We start from the raw sequence: 16904 nt of genomic DNA, 5'->3' as shown, positions 1-16904 counted from the left end.
ACAGTTTCTCCTCCCCTTTTCCCGGCTCTGCCACTAGCAACCCAGGAAGAAAAGGCCTGGTTTGCACAGCTGTTGCCCTGCAAGCTGAATAACAAAGAGCCGAAACTTTAACTTCATGTGAAAAACCGTGGACTGGCAACAAAAATGAGGGGAGTAAACAAAGCAGCTAGAAACTTGGTGAGGCCAGGGAAAAGAATTTGTCTCTAGGGTAAGCTCCCTGGTGTTTGAAGAAAATCGGAGCCTAAAACAAGGGCCCAAAACAGCACGATCCTGCACTCCTGCATGGCTGCTGGTGTGTGTGATCCTCAGGACAGCAGGGGAGGATCCATGGCCGTTAGCTGTGGGGTGGAAAAGCATCAAGTTCGCCAGCGCTCGGAACTGGAGGTCCATGTGGTGCACAGTAGGGCAAGTGGAGGCCAAGTGAGAGAAAACTTCAAGGAAGTATTTGCCTGCCATAAGTTGTCCTAACTTCTCAAGTGTGTCTCTGTCATGGGGATAAGGTCCACTGGGAAAGAAAGAAGTATTAGTTCAAAGTCCTTAAATATTTCACATGGTTGTTTTTCTTGTTTTGTTTTGAACAATGCTTAGAATCTCACAAATGAGAAGATGACTGGTGGATTCCAAGTTAGGCCTCTTGGGGAAGCAAGCCATAAGCAAGGTTGGACCCTTTTATGATTTATAAAATATCTGTTTCCAAAAGGAGTGGAAACGATGGAGAGAGGAAAGCACTTCGAGCAGCAATAAGCCAAGGGTAAAGAACAAGAGTGATCTAAACTGGTGATGTTCCCTAAAGGGCAATAATGATGCCTGAGAATACAGAAGCAAGCAGACTTATTTTCTCCAAGTGAGCTGTTAGGTGGAGAATGAAAGTGTAAGTCCAGTTGCAGTCAACTCCCTTCATATTTTCCTTCATTCACCGTGCAGCTGCTACAAAAAGTGCTAATGGACTCTGAGACACCATTCTCGTAACAGTAACCAACTGCTCCTGGGATAGCTACTGTGTGCCGGGCTCCCTTGAAGAGTCTCTGTTACTAATAAGAAACAGAAACCTATACAATCCCAATGCACTATGATTGATTAGGGTTGTATTTCATTCCACAAATACTCGGGCAAAGGCTTTGTGAGTCTGGCAAAAGAAGTCCTGAACTTGGTTGAAGAGACAGAGGAAAAGCATTAGGGATGCTTCATATGAGTTGCATTGGACTGAGAATTAGAGAATGCGGACCAATTTTCAGAGGGAACAGGACATTCCCAAAAAAAATCATGCATTCTAAAAGATGGAGGAAGATCATAGCATAATCCGGAAATTCATACCAGCAAAGGATTGGTGACACAATTGAAGGGATCACTTAAAACCTTGGAAGCCTATAGAGACATTTTGGGAGACACACTGACCGAGAATGAGGTGCGAGGAGGAGGCTGGTGCTGTTGTACATGTGAGACATGACACAGACGAACTAAGCTCACAGCAATGAGGAGAAACAGACATCAATGGGATTTAGAGAACAAATGGATGAGATAGAGATAAAAATGGGACACTACGCACTCTGCCGGAGGGGGCCTCAGGTCAGCTGGGATCAAGGGAGGGGAAGGGGCTGTTGTCTACTGAGTGGGTGCCATACAAAGCTATGATGAGGTCCCTCAGACTGGTAGACAGCCCTATCAGAGGGATGAGGGATACTAATGGGAAAAACAAGTCAGGAGAGGGGAACAGGAGCAGACATGTGGGGGGGAGGGGGCACAAATGCATGTCTGATGGTAGGAAAAGAGGGAGGACCAGTCTCCAGTTTTGGGGGCAAATAACTGAAAGTGTTTCTGGGACCCTTGGGGATGGTTTACACTGACCAAAGCTTCTGGGTTCATCCTGGGGACCCACGTCGGGTACTGTGGAATGTTGGGGCACTGAACCTCGGATCTTCAAGGCACATAGGCTGCTCCAGAGGCTGCCTCAGTGAGATCCGATGCAGAAACTCCACTGGGTGAACTGGACTCAACCTCAGACAGACTTGTAACTTGAGGGTTTAAGACTGAAAATGCATGGTGTCTGAGGAAGCAGAAGACAGCTGTACCAAGGTGGTTGATCTGTTGGTCAGCGGGCAAACATGGACTTGCTACATCGATGCTCTCTGTTCTGTATGTAGATATGTATTATTCCAGCAAACCTGCGAATTACATTCTCAGTGATTAATATTGTAAGTTTCCCTAACAATTAGCACCACTGTCAGCGTAAATAGCATCCAGACACAAAAGGGTTGATTCTGTACAAGTGAGGAATTCAGGCACTGTGATATGGAGTTAATCTCCAGGGGCCCAATATCTCTTTCCCAACAGGGCTTTAAAAAAATTAGTACCAGGGGCTAATCAAAGACAGTGTAAAAGAAGATCGTTATGCCCCAGGGGGATGATTGATAAGACACTCTGCCATAAATTGACAAGGAAGTCTAAAAGGGAACCAAAGGTAGATAAAAACAAAATAATATGAGGAGCTGATACTAAGGGCTTAGGTGGAGAGCAAATGTTTTGAGAATCATGAGGGCAACGAATGTACTAATGGGCTTGACACAGTTGATATATTCATGGATTGTGGTAAGTGTTGTATGAGCCCCCAATAAAATGATTTAAAAACAATAATAATAATAGATCCAGGAATGGGTTTGGGGCTCACACTAAATCCTAGCTCCAACTTAAGAACAATTCGTTCTGACATCATGGTTCTGCTTGATACTCGCCCTCAGGAAGGGAATACTGGTGAGGAATTTAGATAGTGCCCGGCTATCAGATAAAATAGTGTCTGGGTCTTAAAGGCTTGTCTCCAAACTCGCAGCCATCTAAGAGAGATGTCAACTAAGTCCACATGGAAGAAGCACACCATCACTCACCGAAGGATTGGAATCCATGTAAGCAGAAGTCAAAAGAGGGTTTAGTATCAGAGCTTAAATTGTAAGACGCTGCCTTTCAGAAGGTTATGGATGGCAGTGGGAGCCCAAGATACATTTCTGGGAACTAATAGGAAATAAGCCTCTGGCAATTTCCCTCTATCCATTAGAGAGGGATGGGAGGAAAGTGGTTACTAAACAGAGTGTACTGGAGAGATGAGCATAGATGATCAAAGGGATAAAGTTGACTTGAACAGTTAAAACTTTGTTATTGCTCCCCCCACCCCTCCGATGCATGCTGTACCTGATCTGGTTTTCAACATTTTCTGTATTGGGGATTTTGTTTGTTTGCTCATATTAGTGTTTATCTCATAGGTGTTATGTCATTGGGGGTCACCCTCTTTAAGTTGTGTCACATGTTTTTCTGGTTTTGGGTATATGAAACCCAGGACTGATGAACCTATAGGGACAGCAAGTAGAAGCAGGGTTTCAGTGGGTGGGGGACACAGAGTACAGTTGTGTAGGAGGATTAAAAGGGAGCTGATGTCAAGAAGTCCAGGAAGGAAAAGGATGTTTAGAAATTGACTATGGTAGCAATTGTACAATACTGCGTGATGTGACTGAACTGTGGAATGATATGATATATGTACTAACTCCAAATTAGTAATAAATAAAGATATATAATAAAAATGTTGCCATAAAAAAAAGATGACACAGCCTGATACTTAATCCCTTCGGCACCTCATAATCACACAGCCTGGTGTGCTCGTTCCATGTGGGCTGTGTTGCTTCTGAGGTATCAGGCATCAAAGAATAAAAAATCATATCACTGTGTGCTCACCTTCCTGATATGATCACTGAAGACAAAAGGGTGCATAAGCAAAAGTGGTAAAGAAAGCTGATGGTGCCCAGCTATCAAAAGATATAGTGTCTGGGGTCTTAAAGGCTTGAAGGTAAACAAGTGGCCATCTAGCTCAGAGGCAACAAAGCCCACATGTAAGAAGCACACCAGCCTGTGTGATCATGAGGTGTTGAAGGGATCAGGTATCAGGCATCCAAGAACAAAAAATCAAATCATTGTGAATGAGGGGGAGTACAAATTGGGGACCCAAGACCCATCTGTAGGCAACTGGACATCCCCTTAAAGAAGGGTCACAGGGAGGAGACGAGTTAGTCAAAGTGCAGTGTAGCAACAATGAAACATACAACTTTCCTCTAGTTCCTAAATGCTTCCCATCCCCACCCCCACCACCTCACTATCATGATCCCTATTCTAACGTATATATCTGACTAGACCAGAGGATGTACACTGGTACAGACAGGAATTTGAAACACAGGGACTCCAGGACAGATGAATCCTTCAGGATCAGTAGTGAGAGTGTTAATACCGAGAAGGTGGGGTGGAAAGGAGGAATCGATTACAAGTATCTACATGTAAACTCCTCCCTGGTGAATGTACAACAGAAAAGTGGGTCAAAGGAGACATTGGACAGTATAAGATATGACAAAATAATGGTAATTTATAAGGGTTCATGAGGAAGGGTGGAGCGGAGAAGGAAGGGGAAAATGAACTGATACCAAGGGCTCAAGTAGAAAGCAAATGTTTTGAGAATGATATTGGCAACAAATGTACAAATATGCTTGACAGAATGGATGGATGTGTGGATTGTGATAAGAGTTGTATGAGCCCCCGATAAAAATGATTTAAAAAATAAATGAGAAAGAATTAGTCAATCTCTTTATCATTATTCAAATGTTAGCTATACTTGTTAGTGGATATCAATATAAGGAATATACTTTAAAATAAAATCAAAATTATACTTAAGGAAACATAAAAGAGGACCTAGGAAAGTGGCATCAAGGTCCTAATGCTGTTGCCTAGATTTATCACACTTGTAGTCAGACTCACGCAATGTTTGCCTTGTTTCCCACTCCAGCCTCCCTGGAATCTTTGTAACGTTCTCTATGGCTCAAAGACAGAAGTGTACTGCGCATGCATCCAGAGCAGTGGCTCTCAACCTTCCTGATGCCGTGACCCTTTAATACATTTGCTCAGGTTATGGTGACCCCACAACCATAAAATTACTTTTGTTGTTACTTCATCACTGTAATTTTGCTACTGTTCTGAATTGGGAGACCCCTGTGAAAGGGTCGTTCAACCCCTCAGGGGTTGCAACCCACCGGTTGTTCTAGACGATTCAGCCTGAGGAGTGGTGGGGCCAGCTCTGGCTAGATGGTCATTAAAACACCCTAGGGAAAATAAATAAATAAATAGATAGATAGATAGATAGCACCCTAGGAAACTGTGCATCATAAATATTAATTATTTTATCTGATTGTTGTAACAGCCATTTACATCGTGAGATGATCGTGTAACGGGAGTAATGGAAAAATACATGACCCCTCCAAAATGTGCATTGTGGTGTAAAAGTACATAGCCACCATGTATTCTGAGCTGGCCACCATGCAGACAGCCCACACTGCTATCTGTCTTCTCCGCTGGTCTCGCCTTCTAATATACTTCTCCTTGCATCTCTAACCTGGAATTAGTGGACTCGCTCTGCTTCCCCGGAGCACAGAACCTTATCAGAGATAACAGGGCGAACAACTAACCTGGGGAAAGACGAGGTGACATGAAGAACACAAAGCAAACCAACCGACTAGACGACCAGGAACCTCTAAGTATAAAATTTTCTTTTCTTTTTCTATGGAAAACCCAAGTTCTGCCTCCTGATTCCTCTACTCACAAAGTGGAAGTCTCTTCTTTTTTTCCACTCCGTCTCTCTTATTTCAAAGTACTGTTTTGGTTCCTCGACGAATCCTGGTGACATAGTGGGCTGCGCGCTGGACTGCAAACCACAAACTCAGAAGGTCAAATGCACCAGCCACGCTGCAGCACAATGATGAAGCTTTTTGTTCCTGTAAATATTTGCATTCTTGGAAATCCAAAGGGACACACTTCTTGTCACTACTGTGGGGTGACAGTGTGTGAGAATTGACTTGGCAGCAGGTGGATAGATATACTTTCCGGGCAATTTTTGAAAAATGCATTTAATTAACTTTCGATGAAGTATAGTCAATTAAGTATCTTAAAAACTCAGTTGCCTCTATTTTTGCTCAAATGCACAAACCAATAAGTAAAATAACATATAAGAAGCAACAGCAGAGATAACACAACACAATTCTGCTAACTAGAAGTAGATGGCTTAGTGATTAATCAGAGGAAAACAGAAATTAAGTAGTAAATCAACCCCTAAAGTCCTAGAAAGACCAAGCAATTGAAGAGGGAAAAAAATACCTCTAAGAAAATAGCTGTTCCAATGAACAGAAAGTTGGACTATTTGCTGAAAGCCTGATATGGAAAAAAAACCAAAACCACCACACATTTAAATCTCTAAATAAACTCCGCGATCCCATGCGTCCATGTATCTATCAACCTGTCACAAACCTAAGCAGAAATGTGGAGAGTTTCCCTTTGGAGAAAATGCATCAAAAGAATTGTGAACTTCAGTCGACCTAGCTGGAGGCAAGAAGTGTAGTATAATGAAAATTAGGACTCAGTAAAAGGGACTTTTTACAGAGAAATTCTTCAGTGCCTTTTCCCCAGAATGTAGGCATTATAAAACCCAAACAGTTGCCGTCAAGTTCACATCATCTCATGGCAATCCACATGTGTACAGCTACAATCCATGGGGTGCTCAGTGGTGGATTTGTCTAAAGTAGATTTCCAGCCTTTCTTTTTGATCCCTCCGGTCCACGAAACCGACGAGCTTTCTGTTATGAACTGGAGTTGTTAGAAGTCGGGCCCCTCCATAGTCCCTGGACAGAGAGTCCCCATGAAAAGAATCCAGTTTCATTCTAAACACCCAACAGTAAAGCCGGCCCTTGACAAGGCCCACTAGTGCACAGCTTAGTGCCTCACTGTTAAATATAAGAAGATGGCCAAGGTTCACTGGACAAGCGCAAAGCCTGTAATATGAAAGTAAAGGTTAAAACAGTTCAAAGGAATGTGAATCATATACGATGGAAGAAGTAGAAGAGAATTTCAAAACATATGCCAAAGAAAGTACTAGCATCCTCAGATAGAGAGAAGCTTTTAAACCCATGAAATAAAAACAGAATGTTTTCAAAATTAATAATATTCAGAGAACAAACATGTATCTTTGTACGAAGAAACCAGATGGTGCCCAACTATCAGAAAGAATAATGTCTTGGGTCTTTCAAGGCTTGTTTTAAACCAAGCAGCCATCTAAGTGGGTGTCAATCATACCGAAAAAGGATACCAGCCTGGGTAATCTAAGGAATTTAAATAATAAAATCTGAATCTGAAGGAGAGAACAACATCAGAGCTTAAATTAAAAACACCTGTTTGCAGAGTCTGTTAGGGATAGTGGAAGCCCAAAGTCCATGTGGTGGGCCACCGCAGCCGATTAACCCTCGGGTGCATACCCCCACCATAGTCAAGGTATGTGGCCAGCCTTCCGAGCAGGAAAAGAACATTGTAAAGTTCATCATGACAGATATGGTTAGGTTAAAATGTGATACCTTATCATTTATCTCCCTTTTGATTCATTTTTAAGTTGTTTGGGTTTGTAATATTTTCTGCTTTCTTTTAAATTGAGGTTTTTATGTTTTGTTTAGACACTGCTGTTGATTTTGTTTGTTTGCTTGCTTCTTGTTTATGCTTTGTATGATTATCTGTATATGAAATTCAGGATAGGGAAGTCTATTATGACAGTAACTGGATTAATAATTACCTGGGGCATGGCCGGGAAAGATGGGGGGAGGGGAAACAAAATAAATACCGAACAAAATGTTCTAAAATTGATTGTGGTGATTTTTGTTCAACTCTTCTTAATATGAATGAACAATTAAATTGTATCATACATGAAGTACATGCTGATAAAACTGTTCTTAATAAAATGGAAGAAGGCATTTTGAAATTTAATTTTGGTAGAAATAAAAACGTTAATAGAATTGTTGGAAGATAATACTAATGTTTCCCAAATGGAAACAAGATGACCAATGTCAAAAGAAAAAAATAGTTGAGTTTGGTGGAGAGAATCAGAAGAAGTTCAACATTCAAATAATAGAAATACCAGGATGAGAAATCTGAGAAAATGGATATAAGGAAAATATATTTAATTTTTTAAGTATGGAAGGAAGGAAGATAGGGAGAAATAAAGGGAGGGAGCAATGAGGGATGGAGGAATGGATACAAGGAGGAAAGAAAAGAGCTTCCAAACCTGAAGGAGTTCAATTCTCAGATTGAAGGAGTCAGTGAACAACTAGCACAATAAACACACACATCAAGGCATTTTATAAAAATAGATAAAAGGGAATATTGGGAATAAAAAGATTCTAAAATTTCCCAGGGAAAAAAATAAAGATCATATTCATAGGATCAGGAATTGGATTGGCTATTCAAGAACTCTGGAAGACACAAGTCCAATGGAGTCTGAATCCCAAAAGAAACTTATTTTCAACTTTAACTTCTAATCCATTGAAATTATTAATGACAACTTAATAATGCAACAAGGTCATTTTGATATGAGCAAGCTCTCTCAAGACCTTTATCTCGTCTACGCCCCTTCACGGTGCTCCCAAGGCAATATCAGCATCAGCTGGGGACTTGTTAAAAATGCATCCTTACAGACCCCACCCCAGACCCTACTGAAGTAGAAATTCTATACCTTAACAAGCCTTTCTGGTGCAACATAAAGTTTGAGAATAGTTCTGATAGTGAGTATACGCTCTCAAAATGAAGGAATAAACCCAGAAAAAAGATCCCTAAGCTAGCTTCAAGCAACTCAATACAAATAATCAAGATTGCAACAGAATCTACAGGAGAAATATATTTTAGATATTATTTATATAGTATATGCTATGTGTTGGTTATTATTCTAAACATTTCTCATTTATTAAAGTTTTTATTGTTCCAAAATCCTCATAAGATAAGACTTCCTACTTTCTCCATTTTAACAAATGAGGAAAACTGAGACACAGAAATTACAGCCAAGTTGCAAATCCATCTAAATCCATCAAGTTAGTTCCAAGTCATATCAACCCTATATACAACAGAACAAAATAGTGCTGGGTCCTGCAGAATCCTCACAATTGTTCTTACCTTTGAGCCCATTGTTACGACCACTGTGTCAATCAGTCCTTCTTGTTGAAAGCCTTCCTCTTTTTCGCTGCTCTTCTACTTTACATGATGTCCTTCTCCAGGGACTGGTCCCTTCTTGATAACATGTCAAGAATACAAAGTCTCATCATCCACACTCTATCAAGGATCCTGGCTGTACTTCTTCCAGACTGATTTGTTTGCTCTAATGACACTCCATGGTACTTGCAACATTGTTTGCCAATCCTTTAATTCAAGTGCATCAATTCTTCTTTAGTCATTGTCCCGCTTTCATATGCATATGAAGTGATTGAAAATACCATGACTCGAGTCAGGCACCATTTACTCCCCCACGTGGCATCATCGTTGCTCTTTAACACGTTGAAGAGGTCTTATGCAGCCAATTTGCCCAATGCAATACATCATTTGATTTCTAGACTACGGCTTCCCTAAATCCTGATTGTGGATCCAAGTAAACTGGAATTATTGACCATGCAATCTTTTCTCCATTTATCATCATGTTGTCTATCGGTCCAGTTGTGAGGATTTTGATGAGTTGAAATGGACTCAATGGCAGCGAGTTTCTGAATTTACGGGAAGGCTTTAGTCTTGGATTTTTATTTGCAAGTGCTTCAGAGAGGAAGGCTATGTCATGTGAATATTACAGGTTGTTATTGAGCTTTCCTCCGATCTTCTTCATGTAGCCCATGTACTCGGATTATTTGCTCAGCTTGTACATTGAATAAGAATGACAAATGAGAATAATAAACACTGGACATTGATCTAACAAAATATTATGATGCAAAAATGGGAGAAGAGCAGGAGAATACTAAAGGAAAATCCTCATCCTCCATATCTCTAAGCCAATAGATAATGCCTAATATTAAAAACTCAGCATAAATTTAACTTAAAAAGGTTAGCAGCTAAAAACTGAAAAGAGGTTGCCTCTTTGAAAAGGAATTGGCATCAAAGATAGGTGAAGGAGGAGATTTTTGTTTTAATAAGTCTTATAAAAACAATGTTTTTCTTTTCTTTTATTGGGGCTCTTACAGTCTTATCACAATCCACACATATATTCATTTTGTCAGACACATCTGTACATATGTCGTCATCATCTTTTGCAAAACATTTTCTTTCTACTTGAGCCCCTGGCATTAACTCCTCATTTTCCCCACTCCCTCCCCCACAACCCCTTGATAATTTATAAATTGTTCTCTTTTTTTTTTCATGTTTGCACTGATCACTGTCTCATTTCACCCACTTTTCTGCTGTCTGACACCCTGGGATGGGGGCCATATGTCAATCATTGTGATTGGTTTCCCCTTACTCCACCCCTGATTCCTACTCTCCTAGAATAGCTGCTCCCCTTACTCGTCCTGAGGGGGTTATCTGCTTTGGATTTCCTGTGTTATGAGCTCTTATCTCTTCTACCAGTGTACATGTCTAGCCAGACTTGTAGGATAGAATGGGGGTCACGGTAGTGGGAGGGGAAAGGAGCATTAAAGAACTAGAGGAAGGTTGTGTCTTCCGTCCGTGTTATGCTGCACCCTGACTGGCTCTTCTCTTTCTTATGGCTGTTCTGACAGGGGGTGTCCAACTGGGTCTCCCCTCTGCATTCCCCCTCATTACCATTGATATGCTTTTTGTTTGTTTGTTTTGTTTTGGATCTTTGATGCCTGATACCTGATCCTGTTGACATCTCAGGATCACACAGACTGGTGTGCTTCTTCCATGTGGGCTTTGTTGCTTCTCGGCTAGATGGCCACTGGTGTATCTTCAAAACTATTTCACCTTATAGAAACTATTTCACAGGTCCTATATTGCAGTTGTTAGTTGCCGTCAAGTTGATTCCAACTCCCGGCAACACCATGTGTGCAGGGTAGAACTGTACCAGGGCATTCCCAGGCTGTGGTCTTCCTGAAGTGGTTCACACATCCCTTCTTCCTTCCCTAGGCCTCGCTGTGGTTACCAACTGCCAACCTGTTTGACCACGCAGGGACCTATATTCCCACATTAGTTTGATGAAAGTAAAAAAAGAAGAAGAACAAACAAACTTGGTCCATATACGTGTCAAGATTTAACACATGTCTCCAAATAACTTCTGACAGGCTGGATCAATGTCTGCCTTGCTCTGCTTTCTGACTCTCAAAGTAGGACAAAAGCTCTCACAGCTCCTTCCTTGAAGTCAGTCGCAGGAGCAGTCATGATCCGTCGGTATCAGGATGCCTCTGGGCTTCCTGTTCAAAGGGATCATCACTGAGGACACCCTTCATCCCAGTGCTCCCATCAGGTGTTAGCAGAGAACTGCTTTCCCTCTGATGCTTTCTACAGGAACAAAATCAATCAGCTGGAAGGGTATTTGCATGCATGAGATTGACATGACTTTGTGTTTTAGTGTCCATAAATATGACCTCTTTTTTTAAATCATGTTGTTGTGGTTGACTGCCACAGGGTCCGTGCCGATTCATAGCTACCCTATACACAACAGAACAAAACACTGCCCCATCCTCACAATTGTCCCGGTGCCTGAGCCCCTTGTCGCTGCCGCAGCGTCAATCCTCCTCTTCCAGGCCCTCCCTCTTTTTTTCTGCCCCTTCACTGTTGATCATATTTTCATTGACTCATTCCTTCAGAAAAGTAAAGAGCTGCCCCTGTGTGCCATAGCATCGACTCGACAGCAGAGTTGACTCGACTATGTGCCAGGAACGACCAATAAAATTCATTCTTATCTCTGCATACTTTTCAAATTTAGGAATTACCATGTTTCCAAGCTTTTTCTAATCCCTGTCTCTTTGTGTGTTAATTAGAAAAGTCGACTTTCTGGGTTGTAATGATTGATTTTAAAAAGAGGATAAACTCGATTATCTGAAGAAAGGAAAATCTTTGAAATTTATTTTCTAAATTTAGATCAAGTCAGTTTAAATTTTTCTCTCATCCAAATTGTGAACAAGCTCTCTTGTCACAAAGATAAATGTTAGTATTTCTCTAAACAGGTTATCTACCTCTTGCCAATGGTTGCTGAGAAAACACTGCTGTTTCATCTCATGAGAGAAAGTACATGTAAGTGGTAGACTAATAGTTTGAGGTATAATCCAGAAATCCTTACTCTATTCTTATCCTCCACCCTCTACTTCAAGACCAAGCCCTTTAATCTCCATTCTATCATTGTCCAAAGGAGAATTATTATTGCCAAAGCAGAGGGGACGAATTCTTGACTGTGAAATTCACGAGTTGTGGTCCAGCTGTAAAAGGACAAAATTGGTATCAAGATTTTCAAGATGATTTTTGGTTTTCCCCTTCGGATTTCAAAGTTGAAAGAAAATCAAAAAGGAGTGCTATAGTATAAGACGTTGCTGAGATTCTCTGGGTAAACATCTTACTTCATGCCACTTTTTCTTCTTTACTGCCAAGAAAGTGAAGAAAGAGGAGCTTCAAGTCTAGGATCAGAATAGAAGAGGCCTGCGGTAACATTTCTGCTTGAACTGTGGGAAGTGCCACTTTGCAGACTCTACCTGCACCTCTGACATAAAGACGGGATAAGATAAAGATGTTGGCATTCTCTGTTAGTTGGATGATTTTATGTCAACTAAACACTCCTGGCTAGGGGTGGAGTCACACCTGTCAATCAAGTGGTAGCTTGAGGACACCTCCTGGAGGGTGTGACTTTTGTCTAAAAGTGAGGGTCTAAAAGTGAGAGACACTGGCTACTGCCTCTCTCTGTACCACTTGGCCTTCCTCCTTGCAAGTGGGACTGTGGGTCTGCCCCCAAGGGTGGCCCCATGTGGGCTGCTGACCCCAAGAACTACTGGCACCCTGTTTGTCATGTTTCCACCAACCGTGGATCCACAAGACTCTGCACCCACCAGCCTATGATCTTGCTGCTTCCTGCTTTACTCTTGGCATCAGCTACATGAGTCTGAATCTGAAGAAGGTCCCTGGCTAGCACTGAAACTGTAGACTTGAGTTGGACTGGGCTGAGGTGCTTTCTTGATATAAAATTGCTACTTGATATAAAATTCTTTCCTATTACATAGATAAGTATTGCTGGATTTGGTTCCCCAGACAACCTACGCTCACAAAGATGACAAGTACAGAGAAGGCCTGAAGCAACCCCTTTGACCAGACTCTTGTGAGAGACTTTGGAATTCTCCTCTCTATCTGTTATATCTGCATACAATCATCTAGCATACCAGAGGAATATACATGCCATAAATGGCATGGAGGACCATATCTAACTTCTTGTGGCTTCACAATTGCCAGGAGTCTGGGGTCAGACATGCCTTCACTCTTCATCTTGGTCTATCTTTTGAGACACCAACTATTCCTTAGCACTCTACATCTATGCAATGGCCACACAGCACTGACAGCTAATGCTGAAGATGAAGGGGGTTTATGAGGGGAGTTAGCGGATTACCACAAGCCAGAAAACATTAAGGTTACAGTCCTTGGTCCACACCCTTCCTCCACCAGCAGCAAAGTCTGTCTCTAATCCTCAACCTCTCTGCCCCAGGGTCCCTGGGCTTCTATCTCTGCTAGCCTGCTGCTGGGCCACAGTCCAGGTACTGCTCCTCTGTTATGTCTCCTGGCATCGGCCCCTGGTGCCTGGTCTTTCCCTCTGCCACTTCAGAGATCTCAAATGTGCTCCCTTACTATGCTCTTGGAATTTCTCTCTCGGCTCCTGCCTCAATCATTAGAGTCAAGGAAGTAGTAACAAAAACTGACCAATCCCCTCAATTAGTGTTGTGTAGCATAGTCCTACTCAAACATTTGGCAAGCATTACAGAGACAGAGGTAGACAAGGCTCAGTGAGGTGTCCAATTCAGCCACGAAACCCCAGGAGGGGTCAGTGGGCATTCAAATTTAGAATCCCACACTCCAGAAGTAGTTAATGCTAACAAACACCTTCTGTCATTCAGCTATCCATCAGTACTAGAAAATTGTCTTATTGTCACAAATAATATTGGTGATTGGTTCTCATTGTTGAAATGAGTAGAATTCAAGTTATGTTGTTTAGTGGCTAGAATATAAAAATCAACACAGGTCTGTAGCCTTAAAGATATTAACTGAACTTAAGGCATTTTTAAACAGACCTGTGACGGAGGCCGGCCAGGAGAGAGGAAGAGAAAGAGAGAGCCAGACTGGACCCCAAGCTAGCACACCAAGCTCAGAGGATGCTGGGAGCTAATGGGACACAGAGCGGCTGGGCAGCCGACAACATCACGTGTCACCCTGTCCCCTTACTGGAGCAGACTGTGACAGAGGACATTTCTGGGGTCACATGGTGGGGAGGCAGTGAGGTCTGAACCCCCCAAGAGGAGTGAACCAAGAAGGGAGCATACCAGACCAGCAGCTGGAACAAGGCTGAGCTATAAAGCCCCTGAGGAGCCCCAAGGTGGGGCTGCAGGCTGGGAGGGGCAGTTCCTGGACAGTCTTGAAGACCAGTGAACAGACCTGGAATTTTTGTATATTTCTTCTCTCTTTTTTTTTCTCTTTACTTTTCTCCCTATTCTTTTTCTTCTCCTTGTCTCTATTCAATCTTTTTCTTTTTTTAATCAGTTTGAGCTGTGTCGTAGTTGATGTGCCTACCTAGATAGGCAAAGGAGGCATGCCCAAGGAGAGAGCAACGGGACCAATGGTCCTGGGGCAACCTGGGGGGTGAGGGTGGTGGGGGAAGGGAGAGGTGAGCAAGCAGCGCCATGGACAGGGAAACACTGGGATGTTGGAGTCAATAACAAGGAAGAGATATGGATGGAGTTGGGGGCGGGTGTAGGAGCAACAGCAAATTAGCTAAAAGGAAGTGCCAAGGGGCAGAAATAAGGGGAAAGTGATGGTGGGGATGGAGGAAGGTAAAAGGAAACAGAGGAAGGACCTAGGAAGTGAAGCAATGAATAGAGGTATAAACATAATGGTGTATATATGTAAATACCTTAATCCACAAAAATAGAGGTATTGGCCCATGTACATATATTTATACAGCAATACACTGAGGTAGGGGATGGACTTTGGGCCTCTGCTCACACCTTCCCTCAATACAAGAATATTTTGTTAAAAATCAGCACTCTGAAATGTTCACCCTCCCGACATAATCACTGAAGACAAAACGGGTGCATAAACAAATGTGGTGAAGAAGGCAGATGGTACCCGGCTATTAAAAGATATAGCATCTGGGGTCTTAAAGGCTTGAAGTTACACAAGCTGCCATTCAGCAGAGAAGCAACCAGTCCACATGGAAGAAGCACACCACCAGTGCGATCATGAGGAGTCATAGAGACGAGGTAATAGGCATCAGCCGACACAAAACAAACAAACAAAAATATATTGCTGAGAATGAGGGGGGTTGGAGCAGATATCCAAAGCCCATCTGTCTACAATGCAACAATCTCCCCATAGAGAGGCCACAGGGAAGGGATGAGTCACCAGGGAGCAGTAAAGCATCGATGAAATACACAGTATTCCTCTGGTTCCTTGAGGCTTCCTCACCTCCCACTACCATGACCTCAGTGCTGCTTCTCAATTCAGACTAGACCAGAACATGACACAGGTTAGATAAGAGATGGGAGTTCATGACACACAGATTCCAGGAACAGTAGTGGGAATAGTGATACCAGAAGGTTAGGGGGAAGAGGGGGAGAGGAAGGAAGAAAGGGGGAACCAATCGCAATGATCGACACACATCCATATACCCCTCTCCAGGGGGAAGAACAACAGAAAACATGGGGGAAAGGAGACAGCGGTGGATGTGAGATATGAAAATAATAATGATGTACAATCTATCAAGGGGTGGGGGGGAAGGGGGAAAGGTGCTGATATCAAGAATCAATAGAAAATAAATGTCTAGAAAAGAATGACAGCAATATATGTACAAATTCACCTGATGGAAGAGATGTATGGATTGTGACGAGTTGTACGAGTAAAAAAAAAGTAATTAATTAGTTTTAAAAATAATCATTCCTGTTTGCCTGATGCCCATTTTCTGGTACAGGATTCTGCCTCTGGATAACGTTGTATCTGCCTTGAGTGAGGATTTCACGCACAGTGCTGGTGAAAACACTCAAAAGAGGAGAGCGCTGGCACTTCATGCATACAAACAGTCCGTAGAATCAGTTTCGAGCCTCCTTGCTGATAAATGTTTGCTTAATAAGATCTCTATGTATGGTACAATTCATGGAGAGTAGTTACCCTTAACTAGCTCACCTTCACTGTAATTACTATTATTCCTCCCTCCCCCCACCAAATAATCTGTTACAAAAGCAAACTATCTCAAAATGGTAGCGCAGAAGAGAGGATCAAGAGTTCTTGCCTCTGGCTTCGTTTCATTCTATCTCGCTTTATCTCTTTGACATCTCCTTTTGGTGTTTTTAACTTAAAAGCAGGTTCCAGGTGGTCTCTTTTCAGTTACAAATAAACTCATACAGGCAACCAAGAGATAAATGTCGCTAGTAAGAGAAATTAAATAACCATACTTTATTTACCTATCTAAAGCTAACTCTGGCTGTGGGGAGGGAGTAGATAAAGGAAACATAAAAGTCAGTGAAACTATTAGTTATACTATTAGTGGTGGTGGGGGGAGGGGGAGAGTCTCACTGCCATCTAGTCAACTCCTGATTCAGACACCCTCTAGCAGTGGTTCTCAACTTCCTAATGCCATGGCCCTTTAATACAGTTCCTCATGTTGTGGTGACACCCCAACCATAAAATTTTTTCACTGCTTAATAACTATAATTTTGCTACTTCATGAATTGGGTGACCCCTCTGAAAGGGTTGTTCAACCTCCAAAGGGGTCGCAGCCCACAGGTTGAGAACTGCTGGTCTAAAGAGGTCTCTTTTTTTAATCATTTTATGGGAGGCTCCTACAACTCTTATCACAATCCATATATATGTCAATTGTATAAAGCACATTTGTA

This window comes from Tenrec ecaudatus, chromosome 6, assembly GCF_050624435.1.
Source record: "Tenrec ecaudatus isolate mTenEca1 chromosome 6, mTenEca1.hap1, whole genome shotgun sequence".
Classification (NCBI taxonomy): Eukaryota; Metazoa; Chordata; class Mammalia; order Afrosoricida; family Tenrecidae; genus Tenrec; species Tenrec ecaudatus.
The sequence above is the reverse complement of the archived record's forward strand: the minus strand, read 5'-3'. Positions refer to the sequence as shown.